The following is a 24,726-nucleotide window of genomic DNA, read 5'->3' on the forward strand; positions in this document are numbered from 1 at the left end:
CCACTTCTAGATGAGGCACTACATTATTATGTAGTAGATCTTGTGAATTAGAAACAATGTAGCAACACTTATATTCCAAAAATGATAATACAAGAAATGCATGCATTTTATTGAATATGTGCTGATAAATATCAATATATAGGAAAGCTTACTAGTGCTCCTCAGAACTATTCCCTAGTGAGGTTTAACCATAGAGTCTAGAGATTGACTCTTTCCCACAATTTTAAAATTGTGGATAATTTTATGTTCATGGGGCAATAGACTTTTCTAAGATTCGCAAGCATCAGGGAGAAGATTACTTGTGCTAGATTGACAATGTGACGCAAACAAGAATTGGGTGATTAGACTATTTTTAAATTTTTCTATGAATAGTTAATCTCTATTACCATTTGTGAGCAATGGTAAACTTATTATCACCATCCATATGTCAATACAGACCAAATACATCCAAGCATCGCCCAACACAACATAATAGACTACCTTCTGCTATCCATCTCAACCACTCATCATCATAAATAACATTTAATTTGTATTCCTCGACTAGATCTATGATCTACAGAGCCCATTTTTGAGGTTTTTACCTCTTTAGAGTTTCTTCAGTGCTTAATGTTTTAAACTTCACTAGCTTCTACTATAACATTAAGAAAATTACATTTATGGAATGCTTTTTATTTCAAACTAGTCACTTTTAACTTTAAAAATGTTAAACTCCACTGATAGTTATGGAATTTTTAGATTAAGAAACATTTGTTCACTCACGAAAAAATACTCTTAATGATTATTGCACAAGGTTCCATAGTTTTGATAACCTTTTTTCCGGAATACACAAAAGTAAAACTATGGTGCAGATTCTAAACAAGGAACACTTCCTTAAAAGAATTTTCCTCACTCTAAATACCTCAGTTTTATGGTTGAAACTGCAAATAAAATAGCTTTGAATCACTCATTTCCTAGTCCAAATCCATTTCGAAAGATACACTTAAAAGTTTCTTATATTTAGGTATTAGTCTCAAAATAGTAAATTGTGTGTGAGCTATATTACAGGGTACAAATTACATTTATGCATGGCTAATTAAAAAGAAACCATTTCCCTAACCTCTTAGAAGTTCCTAATTACAACTGTTTTGTGTTATGTACTCACCCTGCTCATTTGTAATCCTTAAAAATTCTCTCAATCTACCCTACTTATTTCCCCTTGAACATTTTATTGAATATATTTTCATTGATAAAATTGGGTTAACTTTGAACTTCAACCTCTATAATTTAGAAATATTTTTTTGTGGCCATGTTTTTCTCTAATCATGGTGCTTGCTACATGTGACAAGTGGTTTATGTTCTTAGATTCTCTAATATAGTAATGGAGGTTTAATGGTTCACCATTTTTTGAAAAATTAAACATTTACATGGAAACAATTTGTTCTATCTAGAATTTATTAATTCATGAAATTAGATCCACTAGATTAAACTATTATAAATGATTGAGGCTAGGTTATGTGATGATGTAAAACCTAACTATTGTTCTTATGAGAATCAAACAATACTCTGAAAAAACACAGGGAAAAAAAAAGTAGAGCGTCAAGATAGCTCCCAAAACTAAATAGATATTTATGGACAATATGCATTCATAAATGTGTGAAAGGGTGCCAATAGGGTAAGGCCAAGAACAAACATTATGCTCTGGAAATAAGAATGTAAACAAAAATCTCATGTTCATTCAGTTGCAAAAAGCTCCAATGAAAATACAGTATGGAAAGGGAGAAATGTACAGTGTACATTAGGCATGATATTTACTAGTAGAGTAATTATCGCAATTGAGTCTACTATGGAGAGATGAATTATCAACATTAACACAAAGGAAACAAATACATAAAGAAGAAAACTTATGTGAAGTCACATTTGAGACATTATTCATAGAACAAAATAAAACTCTTGTGAAGGAAATAGTACACCCCTGAAAGGAAAAGAACATCAAAATGATAAAAGAATACAATCACAAGCAAATACAAAATTTAGGCTTCATAAAATTTCAAATACATCAAAATAACGACTTAGGCATAATAGATTTGTGTGTCATAAATAATGTTTTTAGCACGAATACATTTATCTTTGAACAAATTTAAAATAATGACGAATCAAGTAATCAGATCGCATGCTTGATAAAATAATAGTGCAAGGAACTCAATCCATCTTTGGGGCAAAAAGAGACAGAAATATAAATATGTTGAGGGCAGTAACAAATCTTGTGGAAATTTTCTATGAAAGGTGAGAATGAACGAAAGCTGTCCAATTGTCATGGAATCAACCGTATATTTTTATGCATCCACAGGCTGAAAGAACCGTATACTTTTATGCATGGGTAGGCTAAAAGAATTCGTTGTTGTTTATATTTTAACATGAGACATCACTCCTCCAACATGCATTGCTCTGATATGCATGTATGAAAAATGTGGAAACGTGGACAATACACATGAAGTCTTTAAAAAATGCCAAGTGTGGAGCTATTACACAAATGTCCTGTTGAAATACAGACATCTATTATAATTTTTCTTAATTTTCTAACAAAACAAAGAAAAAGATTGCCCACAAAAAATAGCACAACCAATAGAAAAAACGAAAGTAAAAATATTAATTTTAATTTAATAAAAAACTTTGCACAAACTATAGGATAAATGGATGTTGGGGAAATCCTGAGGTATGAATTAATATGAAAGAAGGCAAATGAAATCTTGATGTATGAATTAATATGAAAGAAGGCAAATGAAAACTTTAGTTTCCTGCCTTAGAGCAGGAACTAATAAACATGTCTTGATGTAGTACATGCTACATGTATTCAAGAGTACAAAGTTGAAGAACTCAATTAGGACAACACTATCCAAAATAGAATGCAAATTATATCCTCTAGTAAGTTGTTTGCTTTGGTGGTGGTCTGTAATGAGTTACGAGCTCGACAGTATACGACATGTTGTTTTGACTGATGTTGACATTTCATTGCCCGTCAATGGATACTGTTGTTATCATGACTTTTTGGAAGAAAGGAGCATAATATAAATGACCGTAAACAATTAGGCCCACAAGCTTGGAAATTTCTATACACCATGAAAAACTGGGGCACTTATTGCTATGAAATACGGCCAACAGCGACATAATATAAATGACCTAAACAATTAGGCCCGCAAGCTTGGAAATTTCTAGACACCATGAAAAACTGGGGCACTTATCGCTTTTAAATATGACCATGCCAAATTTTATTAATCATGACGGCGACAAGATAAAATGTGCCAGCGGACTAATGTACCATGAAATTTCCGCGACTTTCATGTCGACTACATTTCTGGAATAGTTGCAAAATTGAGACTATTCAACATGGAAAATTAGTGAACAACACCGTGCTATACGCTTTTAAAATCATGAACACGACAAAATGTGGCAGAAAATTCACTGTACCATGAAAGTGGCACGACTTTGGTATCGCCATATATCTCTGGTCGTTGCAAATTTTGACCATTCGACGTGAAAAATTATCATACACCTCTAAATTATACCTACTTCATCCCTCATAGCCTTCATTCCTCGCCATATGTTGACAAGGAATATATACCTCGTCGAGTATACAAGTACATCTGTATCATCCAGCTCGGCTATGCATGCATCATTTCCTTTTTCTTCGACTGGTTTAGAAGTTCACGCGAGGGTTGGAATAGGTTCGCGCTCAACCACAAGTTATGGAGACCTCCTTAGTTTACCGGTATCAAGATGATTGGCACCGTCATTTCTCTGTTTTCCCATGTGGACGTTTGTTCGTTTTTGTTCTTTTCTCTTGGGCATGTCTTAAAACTAGCGCTTGCATCAAACATCGATGCAAGGTGAAGCCGATTGAAAACTATATGTTAAAAAATTAGATAAATGGAGAATGCAAGTTTAAGAATGATAAGATTCTTTTTAAAATGTTATTAACTCTAATTGAAAGAATAGAGCATATTTGTAACCAGGCCTTGAATTTAACGACCACCCCCACTTATCATATGATTTTTAAATGAGGGTTTGGTCATTTTGATACCTTTCAATGATATATTTTGATTGTCATTTTTCTTTTAAAATAATCAATATTATGTATTTTTAGATTTAAAAATGTATAAAGTAATAAAACATAGTAAATCATTTTTATTTTTTCTTCCAAATAGACAAATAGAATTAGAAAATAATTATAAATTAATAATATATGCACAAAAATTGAAACTAGACAAATTTTAGATTTGTATATTTTAGTTTAGAAATTAAATTAACATAAATACAAACAAGATAGAAACATTACATATACTAATATTATAAATTAGTAATATGTGAAAAATAATATATATTATATAATAATATAATAGTTATTAATAATAGCAAGTTTCTAAATTCATATTAAAATACATGATTTAGAACAAATGATGTTAAAGCAAATGAAATAAATGGGTAATGATCTTGATGGACACAAATTGAAATTTAACACTTAGTCTAAACACTAGTTTGGAAGGAATAACTCACACTTTATGAAAGCATAAGAATAATCATTTTGAAAATGTGTGTCTAGACTACCATTGACAAATCTTATACTACTTAAAAGATACAAAGATTGATTATGCTAATTTTTAGGCAAAGTGATGAAATAAATGTATGATATTAAAACAATCTTTATAATAGATTAATAAATAATCTAGACTATCAAAACAAATTTATATTACTATAGTTTACTTATCTATTAAAAATGATCTCCCAAACAAATCTTATCCATAAATAAATTTAGCAAATAATTTAATTTATCTTAATTTATAATTTAAATTATGTCAATTTTTAATATAAATGTTTTCACTTTGAAATTTGAAATATTAAGAAGAAATAAATTTCTAAAAAACTTTTTAAATTTATATTTTTATTGTTTAAAATGCAATTTATCACTTTCAGTTTCATAATTTATCATTTTTAATTATATACATATGTATGTATATGTGTGTGTGTATATATATATATATATATATATATATATATATATACATATATATATATATATATATATATATATATATATATATATATACATATACATATACATATACATATACATATACATATGTATGTATATACATATATATATACATACATATGTATATATATATGTATATATATATACATATATACATATATGTGTATATATATACATATGTATGTATATATGTATATATATATATACATATATATATACATATATACATATATGTATATATGTATATGTATATATATATATACATATATACATACATATGTATATATATACATACATATATATATATATACACACACATATATACACACACACATATACATATGTACATATATGTATATATATACATATATACATGTATATATGTATACATACATATGTACATATGTATATACATATGTGTATATATATATATATATATATATATATATATGTATAATTAAAAATTATAAATTACATATCTGAAAGTGATAAATTACATTTTAAACAACAAAAGTATAAATTTTAAAAGTATATCATAATTGTGACCTATTTGATAACAATATACATCAAAAAATAAATTAAAAAAATTGACTATGAACTTTAATATAGTCAACTTTCAACAATATTTGACATACTTGTCCAATTTTTACATGCATCATCTAACCATTGGGTTCAAAGCTACTAGAATGTGTAATTTATACCCTCAATAAAATGTAAAAGTTAAATATTGATTAGAATAATTATGAAATAATAACAATATGATAACTGAGGAATAATATTATTATGTTAGTGTAATAATTTTTTAAGAAAGTTTAGAATTCTACAAGTCCTCTATTATGTAATCAAATGAGAGAATGAATGTTCTAGCAATTGAAAGTATTTTTATTTATTTATAATTAATAGACAAATAAATGTTGTACATATTTTGAACAAAAGATCTAATGGAATATGTGAACTAATCAAATTTTTATTTAGAGATGCAAATGTTATTGCTCTTGAGAAAAGATAATTTAAATAAAAAAAATCTCTATTCAAGCATTTTTTTCTCCTTGCAAATAGAATTATTTTTAAAAGTTTTGTATTATTTGTCTTAGGTGGTCCCTTGCTTGTAGGTTATCTAAATTGTTGGATGCTAGTTTGAGTTTCTTACACTTGGGTATAGAAGTCAGTTGCATATTCTATAGTCATTCTACAATTGTTCTTATTTTTATTAGATATTTGTAAAATTTTAGAAATGAGATTATATTTTGGGAACAAAGAGAAAAAAAATTAACTATGGGTCATTTCCCAGCATTAATTAACATTGGTTGTTTATGTGAGACACACTTTGTGTTGCTAATTCTACTAGCAAACTATGTATGTTAATATTATAAAGTTAATGTTGTTTTCTATTACATGACTCCTTATTTTCCTTGTCGTTGTTTCCTTATATGAGAACTATGAAGACCATGTGGATAGATATGCAATCATTGACTTAAAGAAACTAATTACTAGACTTCTTGGAAATAACTACCATAGCCAAACATGCAATTATATCATTACATTTTATCTCTTTCCCAATCATTCCTTCTATAGTTATATCCTTGTTGCACTTTAGACTTATATTATTTCGTGGGATCTTATAATTTTTCAACAATAAATCTCTCTATGTAGCTCTCACCTCTAAAATGATTGCAAAATAATTAGTTTCATTCCAACTTGATATTTAAAATCCTTTTCCATTATTTCGATAAATACCTTCTACTTATTCCTTCATGATAGGATACTTTTATTTTTCTATAAAAATATTGAAAAATGTCATCCCTTATAATATTTGCATAAGCTTTATTGGTAGTTCACTCTTTGTTATTTCTTTCTAGAGTTGAGAGTCTTAATTTAAAATTAACTTATAAAATGGTTCTAAAGATTTGTATAAATATCAAGATTTAATTCAATTATGTTCTCATATATTCTTTTGGAAACAATTTAGTGGTTAACAAGAGTTTTCTTTCAACCAAAGAAATCAATTTAAAAAACATATTATATGATGTTGCCCATTTGTTTCCCAATGAATGAAGAAACACTATCCAAGAAAATAATTTTAAAAATTAATATCACTTGATTTTAGATTTGAACACATTAGCAACATCAATATCAAATAACTATTTCTTTCACTTACTTGATAATTTGATTATGTAATTATCAATCCTTCCCTTAAATTTTAGTTCAAAGAATAATACTTAATTAATCTTAATCAAGCTTGCTTATCTCTAATGGCTTGTCTTTTCCATTGTGATGCTAAACCACTTTGTCACTGCCAATCCTCCATAATTACTATTCTTAGAGTTTTTTAGGTTGAAAATATCTAATCTAAGAGTCCATTTCTATTGAAACTACTCAAAAAAATTCAATATTGTTAGAATTTATAATGTGAGAAATCTATTTGACACAAAATCACATTAAATATTAAACATTATTCCCCCCAAAAAGTTTTTTTTTATATCATAGAATAGATTATAAGAATAATTAAAAATAAATTCTAAAAAGAAAAAAAAAGTATAAAAATTTAATATATATTGTACATAGTCTATAAAATTATTTTATATATATTTTTTAAAAATATTTTTTAAAATGTAGTTAGAAATTGATAATGTTTACATAATCTAGAGAAATCTATGCAAATAATCACTCAAAATTCTTATGAAAGATAATAAAAAATATATTCATTAAATATGATCCAAGATATACCTTAGGAAAACCACCATGAAGGAATAAACCAACTTCCAAAATTGTTTTTGATGTATGTTTTTTTTTGAAATATGACATTAGAATACATCCATGAGCACCTCTAAATCATAGCCTATCTACAAACAATCCATCACATCAAACATCAAATGTAGTGCTTTAGACTGTCATAAATATTAAACAAGAGATGAATTCAACCCTTTACTCTAATTAGTCAACTAGCCAACTCTAGACAACTACCCTTGCAATTTCTTTTATAGAACTATTTGAACTTACGCAAAACCATTGTGTGATATCAGATTAAACCTCATAACTAAAACATTAGGATTGCAAATTATTGATCTCACATTTAATATTGGCTACTAAATTTTCACTTTATAGAATTATTTTTCCCATAATTTATTAAATACAATTATATGTGACATACAACACATAAATTGTCTACCAAAGTATTTCTCTTAGTGATACACGTCCATTTAAATTATTCTATGTATGCTAAACACATAATAATACTAAACACAATAATTCTTTCATGCATTCCATTCATTCTCATAAGAGATGAGTTTGTGTGAATGACTACTCATGAAACTTGAGTCAATAAATTTGACCAAAAAACTAGAGTTAAATCTAGTAGCAATATCACATTTTGACTCACTTAGAAAATATCTCCTACTTATCAATAAATATCATTTCACAAACATTAAAAAGATATTTTCTAATGAAGGGTGCTCCCCCTAATACCATAAACCATAACAAAAGAAAAAAAATAACTACAAATGAAAGAACACAATATGGAGTTCTTATTATCACTACAAAAGAAATAGAATTCACAAATACATTATGCTAACCCACATGGGTGCCTCCATTATAGTAATTTGCAAGACTAAGCTACAAACTACACCCAAAGTTGTTCTAGACAATGTTCAAGTCTTTCTTAAATAGGCAATTTTATTTTGCCCAGGAAGTTCTAGATGCTCAAACTTAATACCTAGGGCCGATAGACCCTAACAATACATATAGAGTTAGCTAAATACATCTTTGACAAATTATTTTAGAAATTTTTGGTAGCTCAACTGTGAAAAGCCATAACTCTCGAACCATTACTTCAATTGGCTATTATAATAAATTTTTAGAAATTCCAACTCATGATCTATAGGCTCCAAATAATGAAGACGCCTTTCTCTAGAGTTTTCAAACCTCATATGGGCACTCTAATGCTTCCAACGGTGAGTCTGAAGATTTTTTTGCAATTTTTTCCACTAAAAATCTGCAATAACTTCTCTGATACTTATGCTAGAGCAATGAGATTTTTATGAAAGGCTTATAACTCTAAAATAAACCTTCATGTAGAAAATGAGAACATTCTGAGATCATATGACAAACTAACTAAAAATAGCAAGTTCCCAGAAATAACAACCCCTCTGTGTGCTAGTCTTTACAAAAACAGAAAAGACTAAAAGAAAAATATTTTTGGGTGGTGCAAGATTGCTTTTAAACCAAGCATGCTCCTACATCATTTTTACCGACAAAAAATCTAACCAATGAAACAACCACACTTGCTATATCAATTCCTTGTCGACCTGAAACTCTCTCTTAGATATTTTTAATTTTATTTGATTTACAACAAACCCTACAAATTCATCAGAAAACTGGAGAAAATGTTATTTTCACTAATAAGTTTAAAGAGTTTACCCTAGTGAAGCTCTGTATTTGACAATCGAGCGTTGGAGATTTTGATTGGGCCACTTGAAGCTATAAACGATGACAAAAAAAAGCATTCAATAACGACGTCGACATTTCACTCACAACGTCGGGGCTAACTGCTCCCGACGATGATGACGCTGATTTTCCACCATGACGATTAACATGCTAACTATATACAACAACTGGAAAATACATTGAAACACATGGAAATTCTGCTTACCTTGTCAATATCTTCAACACCTCTCTCATTCTCAACCTTGATCTCGGGTTTGCATGGGAACACAACAACCCTACCAACATTAGCAGCTCTACTTCTTTCCTATTAAAGTCTCCTCCAAGTTTTCCATCCGCAACATCTGAAAGCTTTCCCCATCCATACAAATCCCAAACTCATTCCATCAATCTGCAATTATGTTGTACAAGTGTAAGGTCAACAGGCTGCATTTTGCAAGCAATTTCCAACATAACTGCCCTAAAAATGTACACGTCTGTCTCTGGACTAGCTTTCCCTGTTACAGAGCATTTGGGAGCTAAATAACCAAGCTTCCTTGCCACCACAGTCGTATCGGAGGCTGCCTGATCACACTCCCCTACTCTTGCAAATCCAAAATCCCCCAGCTTGGCGTTGAAATCAAAATCTAGCATTACTGTGAGGCCTCGCCCCGACCCATCCTAGCACCGATGATACATTGTTATTTTGATACTCATGCTTGTTATGTCAGAACATTATTGGATACATTAAACATTGTTAAGCTATTTTTATGATGTGTGGTGTTTACTTCAGTTATTTGATTTTGTCATTTAATGCTTATAAACATGCATAATGATGAAGAAAATGTATCCAACACTAACACATTTGGTTATGCAAGTCGAATGGTTAGAAATATGAGTAGAATTAGATAAACAACTATTTATTGAGCAATGGATGCTTTAATTTATATAATTCCTCTAATATGTAATTGAAATTATGCATATGGTTTTGGACCTACTGATGTGTGCAATGAGTGTATAGGAAAATTAGCCGAGACAACTCAACGGAAAAGCGGAGCTAAACTACTTGTTAATTTTGTGCTAACCTTATATTGTAATTCTTTAAAGGTTGTAATTTGATCTTACTATTCTCCTAACTTTTAATTGTTCCTAATAAGCCTTTAAAGGCTTAGAAACATTAAATTCAAGTACCCCTATGGGTAAGGGTATGGGTGGGGGTACTTTCCAACCCTTTAGCCTCCTAGGTTGACTCATAGGGTCACTCAAAAACTCTATTATAGGCTGATTTCGAAAATGGGTTGCTCTTTACTTGGGTTAGTGAAGCCAAACCTCCATCTTGAGTTACTTGAAGCTTAGTGGAGTTAAGGACCATACTTAGAGGCATTTTTGGGGGGAGTTTTATTTTTTTTGTCACCCAATCCTCTAGTTTTGGAGGAAGTCTTGAAGATTGAAGGAAGAAAGGGAAGCTCTTCTCAAACCACCATTGCCATAACTCTTTATGAAGGTAGGAGTTCTTCACTCCATGAATGCTTCTTCATATGTGTTCATATTTTTAATCTTGCTTGAATCATGTTGGAGACATTATGTAGTTTTGCATTTCTTGTTGTGTGTTGGGGGTGGATTTGGGAGGGATTGTATCTTATTTTATTTTAATGTTATTCATATGCCTTCTTGGTGTGTTGATTGTTTTTGAGAGATTTTCATGGGGATGTTTTGGCAACACTCACCCTTGGATAGGGAAGAAGTGGCCATGCTTGGAGAAAGGGCATTAGTTGGACCTCAATAGTGTAGAGTCTCCTCTCATGGAGAGAGGACGGAGAAAGGGTAGGGTGTATGGGCCCCTACTTGTCATCCCATACCTTGTTGTTATTGAGAATTCTTGAATGTGGAAAAGAATGAAAATCCTTGTGGATATAGCCTCGAAAGGGCCTTGTGAAAGAATGGAAGTTCTTGAAGTTTTAGCCTCAAAAGGGCTAAGTGAAGGTATGGTGATTGACTTCTCCTATTGAGAAAATCCACCATTCCCCTATATTGGTCCATTGTTGGACCTATTGTGCAACCGGGTGGGAATGCATGTTCAATTTTCTTATCTCCTTGTGTTGTTATCTCGATGTTGGTTCTTGTCTCTTCCATGTTTACCCTTGATGCAATGTAGAAATTTGATAAAAGTTTTCTTGTGGAATCCTTGAAGAAATCTCATTGAATTGTAATATTTTGTAAGTTGTAATTGATTTTGATGTAGTGGCAAAGACATCGGGTTTTCTTACTGGTTCTTTCTTGATGGAGCCTTGAACTAGGAAGAATAATAAAGGAAAGAAAAAGATTATGAAATTCTTCTTGCAATGCCATCATGTGTTTCCAAACTTTGGCATACGTATGTGAGAAATTAGAATGATAGTAAATGTCTTGAGTTGGAGAATTCTGAGTTTCAATTATGATAATGAAAGGCAAATGGATGTATTGAAGTTTCAATATTTGAATATTAGCATGTAATATCAATCCTACATTGTGATCACCAAGCTAGCACTTTCATTGTGAATTACATTAGTGATGTAATTAAATTGGATAAGAATTATTCATCACCTTTTTTTTGAATTTCTGAATATAAGTTCATAATTCCTTAATAAGATTCATTGAGAACAAGAGCAATTTGATTGAGAGGTTTGAATTTCTTTGAGTTTAAATAAAGAAGAAAGAACACACATCTTGTTAGGATGACTATATAGAAAACATACAACCCTGCCTATAGATGCTTGGATTAACATGAACTTAGCAAGAAAGCATGCTAGAACTTGGCAAAAAAAATTGGCTTTCAAATTGTGCATCTCCAGGTCTAAAAACCCTCTTTGGAAAATGTATGGAGAAGCCTTAAAATTCCTCATGTCACAGAGAATATTCCATCAAATATTCCTCCTTGCCTTGCAAATTAAAAATCATTGTTAATTTTTGTAATAATATAACTTTAATATGAATTGAATACAAAGCCTCAAAATATATATATGATAATGTTTTTAAATTCAACTTCCCAACAAGAAATCTTTTTGGCATTTAATTCTATAAGACTTGATATGCAAGTCGAATCATATAAAAAGGTTTTAATATTTGAAAAGAAAAAATTATCCCAACCACCTGTCAGCAAGTACAGGGGTCAAGTCTTGACAGGAGCATGAGAATTTTCTTTAAATTCTTATGGGCGTCAGACCTATTTTTCACTTTCCCCCATGCATCTTCTAAACCTACGATGACGTGGGCATGATGGCTTGTGGGAGTGTTGAATGGGGTTAACATAAAAGTTATACCCCCTGCGCTTTTCACCCACCCCCATCCCAATGTTCCTCACTGCTTCACATGAGATCCAACATGCAGCAGAGGGAGGGGATAGGTCTGTGGGTGCTAACCTTTTTTGGGAGGCAATTGAATTGTTTAAAAAAGAAATTTCATAGGGGAGCGCATGATTTACTCCCCCCTACCACCATACGGTACCCCACCATACTTTGCCAGTCCTGCGTGATGTGTCCCACACGCAAGGACAGGGGACGGACCTGCCACATGCAGGCCTTGGGTAGTGTGTGGGCAGGCCCTATAGGATGGGGGTCTTGGGTAGGTCATAGTCTAAGGGGGGGTGGGGTAGTTAATATAGTTTTGTATTGGTTTTTTGTTATTTTTAATATGTTATGACCCATGGTATTAGATTGTTAGTTGTTTAGTTAGTATGTTAGTTTTGCTTAGATGTTAGGTCAATATTATATTATTAGTATTTGTTTTAGTTTATTTTTGCTTACTAGTTATTTATATTATTTAAGATTAGATTAAGTTGTTTCAATCTTAAGTTTAGTTAGGATAATATTATTTTAAATTGAATTTTAATTGAGTTGATATATCTTTAGCTTAATATTAAATTAGGATAGATTAAAATTTAATTTAAAGTTAATTTACATTTAGAAATCAAGGATGGCATTAATCAATAAATTAGATTTGAAATTTGATGGCATTAGGAGGCAATGTGTTGTGTTTAGAAATGATGTTAATATTAAATTAATTATTTTTTTTAACTTGGAAATTTGAATATCTTAATTAGAATGATTTTAATGTTATTAATTAGTGTTATAGATTGCAAGAAGAGTTAGATTGGAATATAGATTCATTGAATTTATTATAGTCATCAACCTTAATAGTGAACATTAAATTAATTAATTAGATCGATATGAGAACGAAGGAAATAAATTTGAAAATTTAGAACATTAGAAAGTAAAATCGTTAATGTTGTTACCTCTTTGGTATGTACAGTAAAGGTTAGTTGGATTCTGGTTTAAAATTTTAAAAGGTAATTTGAATGAAGTTGAAAGAAGTTAATTCATGACATTAAGCCTAGGGCAATGGATTAAAGATGTAATGACGATCAAGTTATTCATTTAGTAGTAAGCGCCTAGTTAATTAGACCATCCTTAAGGTTGTAACAATTGATCACAATTAGTTTCTTTATAGTAAAACCCCTAAAACTTTTTGACCATGTTGTCTTGCTTAATCTTAGTTAATCATAAGAACTTTTGTCGACCCCATTATCTTAATTAGTCAAAAAAAAAAAAATTATGTGTGTGTTTTTGTCCTTACTTTTTGGGCATGACATTTTGGTATCAGAGCCCGTGTTTCAACACTAGGAACCTAAAACCATTATGCTTCTAAACTTAACTAAAAACTTTAATTGTGTAGGATGCCTCCTATTACACGGAGCAACCGACGAGGTAGAGGTCGTAGGGCGAGAGGTGGTAGAGCAGGACAAGAGGATGGACCTCCACCTCCACCACCACCGAACCCGAACCAGGACATTATAGATGCACTTCAGACTTTGATCAGTGTAGTTTAGTAGAGAGTAGGACCTATAGTTCAGCCAGGTCAGCAGATTCCAGTTGTGGAAGCAGAGGGACCCAGAGGAGGCGGACCCAGATTCAGAGAGAGGACTAGGAGTCCCCCGCCGAGATAGTTAGAGGGACAAGGTGAGCATGAGGAAGAGTCAATACACTAGAGAGGACCCCCACTTGACAGACCTCCTAGACATGTAGGAGATGATATCAAGGAATTAATTTGACTGGGGCCACCTTTATTTACTGATTCCACTAAGGGGACAGTAGCAAAGGCATGGTTACAGAGCCTACAACAGTGCTTTGGATTACGTCTATATGGGAGTAATCTAAAGGCATGACTAGCAGTTCATCAGTTGAGAGGAGATGCCTCCAATTGGTGGCATCAGGAGGAGACCATTAGAGGAGTGAGCATGGATACCCTCACCTGGGAGTCATTCCTGAAGAGGTTCAGGGAGAGGTATCTGTCTGAGCATTTTAGGCAGAAGCAGATAGAGGAATTTCATTCACTACATTAGAGGGGTCTCACCGTGGCTCAGTATGAGAGTAGGTTTCTTGAGCTCCTTCCTTATGTCAAGTACATGAAGGATAAGAAACTGCGAGTACATCATTTTATCATGGGCTTGAACTTCTCACTTCAGGGTCCAGTTCGCATGGCCTTTCCTACCACTTTCAGACAGATTGTTGAGATGGCACTAGTGGCAGAGGACACTCGAGGTAGACAGGAGTGACGGGATCAGTCTCAGAAGCAAAACTCGACCGAGCAGAAACCCCCTTCGAAAGGGAATCAGAACTACACAACAAGGTCCTCTAAGGGCCAATAGCCTCAGCAGTAGAAACCCCAGTAGCAGCAGCAGTAGAAACCCTAACAGGGTTATCAGGGCTCCAAGCCCAAGCAGTGGCATTCATAGGGTCCAAGGCTTAATCAGAAAGTGCAGGCCCCACAGTCACAGCCAGCAAAGACTCAACAGTCTTCTAAGGGTGGATTCAGTGGATTTAGCAGGTCAAGAGGCCCACAATAGTCTGGATCACAAGGTACCCGATCCTATACATGAGGACCATGTTACACTTGTGGTGGTATGGGGCATATTGCTAGAGAGTGTTCTCAGGGACAGTCCTCTAGTGGTCAGAGAGGGGCATTTTCAGAGACAACAGTTGGCAATGTGGGCAGATCCCACAGAGTTTTTGCAGCGGTTGATAACCGCCAGGCTGAGCATCAGGCCATGGTTATTGAGGCTACAGGTAGTATACGAGGTAGCTTGGTTACTATTTTATTTGATTTTGGAGCTACTGATTCTTTTATATCTCCCTTCATCGTGGAGCATTGCGGGCTAGTGGCAGTTAGTCAAGATGTCAGCTAGGAGGTAGAGTTAGCCTCAGGAGCTAGAGTGTCAGTCAGTTCCATGCTGCATAGTTGCCTGATTCAGATTGAAGACATGTCCATGATGTCTGATCTATGTATTACCCCTCTAGGTTCTTATGATGTTGTTCTTGGCATGGATTGGTTGTATGCCCATAGTGCCAAGATGGACTATCGACAAAAGAGAGTGGAATGTGTGGATGAGTATGGTATCTCTAGAGTGATCCTTTGGGTTAAGAGACCCATATCCCTTCGTATGATTTCCGCTATGCAGCTTAGATGGTGCATGCAGAAGGGACGTCAGTTGTTCGCTATCACCATTAGCGATAGGGAGGAAGATCCTAAGGGGGAGCCATCCCTTGATGATTTTCCTATTTTGTAGGAGTTTGCAGATGTATTTCCTTCAGAGCTCCCTGGTAGGCCTCCACCTAGAGCAGTGGATTTCCATATTGACCTTGTGCCAGGAGTAGAGCCAATGTCGAGAGCACCGTACAAGATGATGACTCATGAGCTTAGTGAACTTAAGATTCAGTTGGAGGAACTCTTAGAGAAGGGGCATATTCGACCTAGTGTGTCACCTTGGGGTGCACCAGTGATCTTCGTTAAGAAGAAGTATGGGTCACTTAGGTTGTTTATTGATTATCGACAATTGAACAAAGTAACCATCAAGAACCGATACCCTCTTCCTAGAATTGATGACCTCTTTGATCAGTTGCAGGGTGCTCGAGTATTTTCAAAGATTGATCTCAAGTCAGGCTATCATCAGTTGAGGATTGTGGATAGTGATATCCCTAAGACTGCATTTCGTACTAGGTATGGTCACTACAAGTTCACTGTGGTACCATTTGGCCTCACAAATGCTCCAGCTATATTCATGAGCCTCATGAATGGAGTATTTCATACCCTTTTGGATAAGTTTGTGGTTGTTTTCTTGGATGACATCTTGATTTATTCACGTCACGAGAAGGAGCACGAAGAGCACTTGAGACAGGTATTGCAGAAATTGAGGGAGAACCAGTTTTTTGGCAGCTTGTCGAAGTGTGCATTCTTTAGACCTAAGATATGTTATTTGGGTCATGTCATATTAGTTGATGGTGTCTCAATGGACCCATCAAAGATTAGGGCCATCATTGATTGGCTGGCACCCACCAGTGTCACTGAGGTGAGGAGCTTTATGGGTCTAGGAGGGTATTATCAACACTTCATTGCAGGATTCTCCAGATTGGCACATCCCATCACATCTCTTCAAAGGAAGGGAAAGAAGTATGAGTGGATAGAGAAGTGTGATAGAGCTTTTCAAGAGCTCAAGAGATCCCTCACGAGTGCACCGATTCTTGCAGTACTAGACCCATCTGCGGACTTCGTGGTGTGCACTGATGCATCTTTGGATGGTATAGGGGCAGTCCTTATGCAGGATTGCCGACCCATTTCTTTTGAGTCTAGGAAGTTGAAGAATCATGAACTCAACTACCCTACTCATGACCTAGAGCTTGCGGCAGTAGTTCATGCCTTAGTGAGGTGGCGACACTTTCTACTGGGTCATATATTTCAGCTTCATTCCGACCACCAGAGCTTACAGTACATATTCACACAGCTGAACCTTAATGCTAGGCAGAGAAGGTGGATGGAGTTCCTTTGTGAGTATGATTTTGATGTTCATTACATCAAGGGGAAAGAGAATGTAGTTGTAGATGCCTTAAGTAGAAGGCACCATGAGTTATCATCTATGACTACTTGTACTGATTTGAGGGAGAGGATTCTTCAGCACTTGCCAACAGATGAGTTTTATACAGAGGTTAGTCAGGTGGTGCGTTCTCAGAGACCCTTAGAAGGGAAGTATTCAGAGTATTCCTTGGAGTCTGATGGACTCTTGCACCATAGAGGATGTATGTATGTACCCCTCACTGGGGGATTGCGTGAGTTCATTATACTTGACGCTCACAGAGCACCTTATGCAGGGCACCCCGGTGTTAAGAAGTTACATGCAGATTTGAGGCAGTTATATCATTCACTAGGCATGAGAGTGCAGATTGCTTACATAGTTGCAAGATTCCTTAAGTGTTAGAGGGTGAAGGCAGAGCATCGGCATCCTGGTGCGCTCCTTCAACCTCACGAGATCGCTGAGTGGAAGTGGGATGTTATATCTATGGACTTTATTGTTGGTCTTCCCTTGTCGTCTCATCGCCATGATGCCATTTTGGTGACAGTTGACTTATTGACCAAGGTTTCCCACTTCTCTCTCATGTGTACTACATATACAACACGGAACATAGCGTAGGTATTTCTTCAGGATATTGTTAGACTTCATGGCATTCCTCGTAAGATCATCTCCGACAGGGACTCTTTGTTCACCTCATCTTTTTGGAGAGAGTTGCAGTTGGCATTGGGCACTAAGCTCAATTTTAGTATAGCGTACTATCCTCAGACCGATGGGTAGACCGAGTGAGTGAATCAGGTTTTGGAGGACATGTTGCATATGTACGTGATGGACCACCAGGTCAAGTGGGAGGATTACCTACATCTTGTCGAGTTTGCTTATAACAATGGGCACCATTCTTCCATAGGTATGCCACCTTATGAGGCCTTGTATGGAAGACCATTGAGTTGGGATAGGATCAAGGACTGAGTATCTATCGGCCCTCAGTTGGTTAAGGAGATGGAGCAGTAGGTGACTCTAATTAGACAGCACCTGAGATAGGCACAGGATCGACAGAAGAAGTATGCAGATGTGAAGAGGATAGATTGGGAATATCAGGTTGGTGATAGAGTTTTCTTAAGGGTGTGGCCACATAAGAGTCCGATTCGATTTGAAAAGTGCTCTAAGTTGGCACCCCATTTCGTTGGACCGTTCGAGATCCTAGAGAGGATAGGACCAGTTGCCTACCGTTTAGCCCTACCACCTAGCCTATCATGCGTCCATGATGTGTTTCACATTTTTGTACTTAGATGATACATTTATGATGAGTCTCATATTATAGATTGGAATGCTTTGCAGGTGAATTCGGATGGCTAGTTAGCGCTACAACCCATCCGTATTATTGCTCGACAGACCCTAGCACTTTGAGGTCGAGTGCTGGACCAGGTTAGAGTCCAGTGGGATTGCTACGATGAGGTTATGGCTTCTTGGGAGGATGAAGTGCAGATGTGAGCACAGTACCCTTATCTTTTTTATGAACTCCAGGAGGAAGTTCATGCCTAGTGAGGGAGGATGTGAGGCCTCGCCCCGACCCATCCTAGCACCGATGATACATTTTTATTTTGATACTCATGCTTGTTATGTCAGAACATTATTGGATACATTGAACATTGTTAAGCTATTTTTACGATGTGTGATGTTTACTTCAGTTATTTGATTTTATCATTTAATGCTTATAAATATGCATAATGATGAAGACAATGTATGCAACACTAACACATTTGGTTATGCAAGTCGAAAGGTTAGAAATATGAGTAGAATTAGATAAACAACTATTTATTGAGAAATGGCTACTTTAATTTATATAATTTCTCTAATATGTAATTCAAATTATGCATGTGGTTTTGGACCTACTGATGTGTGCAATGAGTGTGCAGGAAAATTAGCCGAGACAACTCAACGGAAAAGCGGAGCTAAACTACTTGTTAATTTTATGCTAACCTTATATTGTAATTCTTTAAAGGTTGTAATTTGATCTTACTATTCTCCTAACTTTTAATTGTTCCTAATAAGCCTTTAAAGGCTTAGAAACATTAAATTTAAGTACCCCTATGGGTAAGGGTATGGGTGGGGGTACTTTCTAACCCTTTAACCTCCTAGGTTGACTCATAGGGTCACTCAAAAACCCTATTATAGGCTGATTTCGAAAATGGGTTGTTCTTTACTTGGGTAAGTGAAACCAAACCTCCATCTTGAGTTACTTGAAGCTTAGTGGAGTTAAGGACCATACTTAGAGGCATTTTTTGGGGGGAGTTTTAGTTTTTTTGTCACCCAATCCTCTAGTTTTGAAGGAAGTCTTGAAGATTGAAGGAAGAAAGGGAAGCTCTTCTCAAACCACCATTGCCATAACTCTTTATGAAGGTAGGAGTTCTTCACTCCCTGAATGGTTCTTCATGTGTGTTCATATTTTGAATCTTGCTTGAATCATGTTGGAGACATTATGTAGTTTTGCATTTCTTGTTCTATGTTGGGGGTGGATTTGGGAGGGATTGTATCTTGTTTTCTTTTGATGTTATTCCTATGCCTTCTTGGTGTGTTGATTTTTTTTGAGAGATTTTCATGGGGATGTTTTGGCAACACTCACCCTTGGATAGGGAAGAAGTGGCCATGCTTGGAGAAAGGGCATTAGTTGGACCTCAATAGTGTAGAGTCTCCTATCATGGAGAGAGGAGGGAGAAAGGGTAGGGTGTATGGGCCCCTACTTGTCATCCCATACCTTGTTGTTATTGAGAATTATTGAATGTGGAAAAGAATGAAAATCTTTGTGGATATAGCCTCGAAAGGGCCTTGTGAAAGAATGGAAGTTCTCGAAGTTTTAGCCTTGAAAGGGCTAAGTGAAGGTATGGTGATTGACTTCTCCTATTGAGAAAATCCACCTTTCCCCTATATTGGTCCCTTGTTGGACCTATTGTGCAACCGGGTGGGAATGCATGTTCAATTTGCTTATCTCCTTGTGTTGTTATCTCCATGTTGGTTCTTGTCTCTTCCATGTTTACCCTTGATGCAATGTAGACATTTGATAAAAGTTCTCTTGTGAAATCCTTGAAGAAATCTCATTGATTTGTAATATTTTGTAAGTTGTAATTGATTTTGATGTAGTGGCAAAGACATCGGGTTTTCTTACTGGTTCTTTCCCAATGGAGCCTTGAACTAGGAAGAATAATAAAGGAAAGAGAAAGATTATGAAATTCTTCTTGCAATGCCCTCATGTGTTTCCAAACTTTGGCATACGTATGTGAGAAATTAGAATGATAGTAAATGTCTTGAGTTGGGAAATTCTGAGTTTCAATTATGATAATAAAAGGCAAATGGATGTATTGAAGTTTCAATATTTGAATATTAGCATGTAATATCAATCCTACATTGTGATCACCAAGCTAGCACTTTCATTGTGAATTACATTAGTTATGTAATTAAATTGGATAAGAATTATTCATCACCTTTTTTTTGAATTTCTGAATATAAGTTCATAATTCCTTGATAAGATTCATTGAGAACAAGAGCAATTTGATTAAGAGGTTTGAATTTCTTTGAGTTTAAATAAAGAAGAAAGAACACACATCTTGTTAGGATGACTTTATAGAAAATATACAACCTTACCTATAGATGGTTGGATTAACATGAACTTAGCAAGAAAACATGCTAGAACTTGGGAAAAAAAAATTGGCTTTCAAATTGTGCATCTCCAGGTCTAAAAACTCTCTTTGGAAAATGTATGGAGAAGCCTTAAAATTCCTCATGTCATAGAGAATATTCCATCAAATATTCCTCCTTGCCTTGCAAATTAAAAATCATTGTTAATTCTTGTAATAATATAACTTTAATACGAATTGAATACAAAGCCTCAATATATATATATGATAATGTTTTTAAATTCAACTTCCCAACAAGAAATCTTTTTGGCATTTAATTCTATAAGACTTGATATGCAAGTCGAATCATATAAAAAGGTTTTAATATTTGAAAAGAAAAAATTATCCCAACCACCTATCAGCAAGTATAGGGGTTGAGTCTTGACAGGAGCATGAGAATTTTCTTTAAATTGTTATGGGCTTCAAACCTATTTTTCACTTTCCCGCACACATCTTCTAAACCTGCGATGACGTGGGCATGATGGCTTGTGGAAGTGATGAATGGGGTTAACATAAAAGTTATACCCCCTGCGCTTTTCACTCACCCCCATCCCAACGTTCCTCACTGCTTCACGCGAGATCCAACGCACGACAGAGGGAGGGGATAGGTCTGCGTGCGCTGACCTTTTTTGGGAGGATATTGAATTGTTTTAAAAAAAAAAATTCATAGGGGAGCGCATGATTTACTCCCCCCTGCCACCATACGACACCCCACCATACTCCGTAGGTCCTGTGTGATGTGTCCCCCACGCAAGGATAGGGGACGAACCTGCCACGTGCAGGCCTTGGGCAGCGCGTGGGCAGGCCCTATAGGATGGGGGTCTGGGGTAGGTCATATTCTAAGGGAGGGGTGGGGTAGTTAATATAGTTTTGTATTTTTTTTTGTATTTTTAATATGTTATGACCCATGGTATTAGATTGTTAGTTGTTTAGTTAGTATGTTAGTTTTGCTTAGATGTTAGGTCAATATTATATTATTAGAATTTGTTTTCGTTTATTTTTGTTTACTAGTTATTTATATTATTTAAGATTAGATTAAGTTGTTTCAATCTTAAGTTTAGTTAGGATAGTATTATTTTAAATTGAATTTTAATTTAGTTGATATATCTTTAGCTTAATATTAAATTAGGATAGATTAAAATTTAATTTAAAGTTAATTTAAATTTAGAAATCAAGGATGGCATTAATCGATAAATTAGATTTGAAATTTGATGGCATTAGGAGGCAATATGTTGTGTTTAGAAATGATGTTAATATTAAATTAATTATTTTTTTTAACTTGGAAATTTGAATATCTTAATTAGAATGATTTTAATGTTATTAATTAGTGTTATAGATTGCAAGAAGAGTTAGATTGGAATATAGATTCATTGAATTTATTATAGTCATCAACCTTAATAGTGAACACTAAATTAATTAATTAGATCGATATGAGAACGAAGGAAATAAATTTGAAACTTTAGAACATTAGAAAGTAAAATCGTTAATGTTGTTATCTCTTTGGTATGTACAGTAAAGGTTAGTTGGATTCTGGTTTAAAATTTTAAAAGGTAATCTGAATGAAGTTGAAAGAAGTTAATTCATGACATTAAGCCTAGGGCAATGGATTAACGATGTAAAGATGATCAAGTTATTCATTTAGTAGTAAGGGCCTAATTAATTAGACCATCCTTAAGGTTGTAACAATTGATCATGATTAGTTTCTTTATAATAAAACCCCTAAAACTTTTCGACCATGTTGTCTTGCTTAATCTTAGTTAATCATAAGAACTTTTGTTGACCCCATTATCTTAATTAGTCAAAAAAAAAAAATTGTGTGTATTTTTGGCCTTACTTTTTGGGCATGACAATTACATTGCTCGCGTTGACGTCCCTGTGAACAACACACTAATCCCAATATTGGTGGAGATAAACAAGGACAGAGGCAATGTCACAGGCGATACTGTATCTTCGGTCCCAATCCAGAGTAACAACAAGCTGATCCTCTTTTCCCAGAAAATGTATTTATCTAGACTCCCATTTGGCAGGTATTCGTAGACTAGGAGCACCTCGCCCTTTTGGTGGCACCATCCCAAGAGCTGCACAAGGTTACGGTGTCTGAGCTTGCTGATTAAAGTAACCTCAGAAATGTACTCCTTCCTTCCTTGTCTCGAACCCTCGAATATTCTCTTCATGGCCATCGCCTCCGCCGTGCCGGGCAGGATGCCTTTGTACACTCCACCAAAGCCTCCTTGACCAAGCTTTCCATCTTTGTTGAAGTTTCTCATCGCAGTACTGAGCTCAGCGTAGGAGAATTTTCGGGGACCCTGACAAAACCATTCGTCCAATTCCACATCTTCCTCCTCACCTTCCTCAGCAGGACGTCTATTTTGCCCCGACTTCCACCACCAGACAAAGAATTTGAAAAAACAGAGAACCAGAACGCTACAGAAAACCGCTATTAAAACAACTTTAACAGAATTGTTCTTTTCCTTCTTGCGCTTTGATGGGTTCTGTTCATCGAAACTAGTGTTAATTGCAGGACAGGGCACAGGCGAGACTTCCCAGGAATATGAATAAGAAACATTCCACGCACACACAGTGTGTGTCTCTATTGAGTATCCAGTACCAGCCGAGAGACCAAGCTTGATGTTCTCTAGAAGAGCCTCCAGGGATCAATATCATAAGATAAGATTGGGATATTAGGGTTAGAGATGCTAGTGGCATTGGGGTTACAATAGAGAAACACTTGCAGCCTCTTTGCTCCTCCATCATAATCCACCCACGTATGCCACTACTCTCCATTCTTGAGACTCTTATCACAAAGGCTATAGCTTTCATCGAAATTTCACAGTGAAACATTTGCCTTGGACATAACACTGCGGATGTCAATTCCCACATGGTTGTCATCAGGATCCCATTCATTCTGGAAAGTGTCAAATTCCACCGCAAGCATCTGATAGGAAGTTCCATTATAGGTTGTGGCGTTAAACAGGTCGAACCATCCGCCGTAAGCGGCCTCTGGTGGCTCCAACTCAACAGGAGCCATGAAGAATGTAAGTCCATCTCCTTAACCCATCAAATTATTATTAACTTTCTAGATAACGAATTGAAAATAGGTAGAGATGTTCGCTAGACTTCGGGAGTAGTTGTCCCATAGCGGAATAGATTTGTTGTAAATCGCCCAACCAAAGCTATTGGTTAGCTTCCCTGATGCTTGATTCTTGGTGAGCTGCACTACGTCTCGTTAAAGGTAGGCGTCATTTTCGTATGATATTATGTCAGATAAAGGAGGGATCGAAAAGCTGTGGGTTGCTGTGTGTGATGAGCAAACGAGAGAAGAAAGGGAGCATAGGAAGAGCAGTGTAGCCGAAGGCTGCTGATAGAGCTTCGCCATCTGAATATCTGATTTGCAGGGCTATACATTATAATTTGTTTGTGGCCCTCAGTCTGGACCGTTTATTTTTATGCCGAAGGCATTCCCTATATGGAAGGCTGCTGATAGAGCTTCGCCATCTGAATATCTGATTTGCAGGGCTATACATTATAATTTGTTTGTAGCCCTGAGTCTGGACCGTTTATTTTTATGCCGAAGGCATTCCCTAATTTGTAAATCAATGGTCAGAAATCAATAAGAGGCATAGACGATGATAGAAGGCTTGGGAACCATAGGATTGCTCAACCATTTTTTTCATTTTGTCTTATCTTATAATTTGTCTTCTTTCAGCACTGTTTTCAGCGACATTAAGCGCCCG

The 24,726-nt window shown here is 34.9% G+C and overlaps 1 pseudogene; it reads right to left on the minus strand.

The window, feature by feature from the left end:
- Window positions 1-9,443: 9,443 nt before the first annotated feature.
- LOC149558977 (L-type lectin-domain containing receptor kinase IX.1-like) lies at window positions 9,444-24,368 on the minus strand (annotated as a pseudogene).
- Window positions 24,369-24,726: the final 358 nt, after the last annotated feature.

Source organism: Cupressus sempervirens, chromosome 5 (assembly GCF_028749045.1).
Source record: "Cupressus sempervirens isolate cs-2001-9-10 chromosome 5, ASM2874904v1, whole genome shotgun sequence".
NCBI lineage: Eukaryota > Viridiplantae > Streptophyta > Pinopsida > Cupressales > Cupressaceae > Cupressus > Cupressus sempervirens.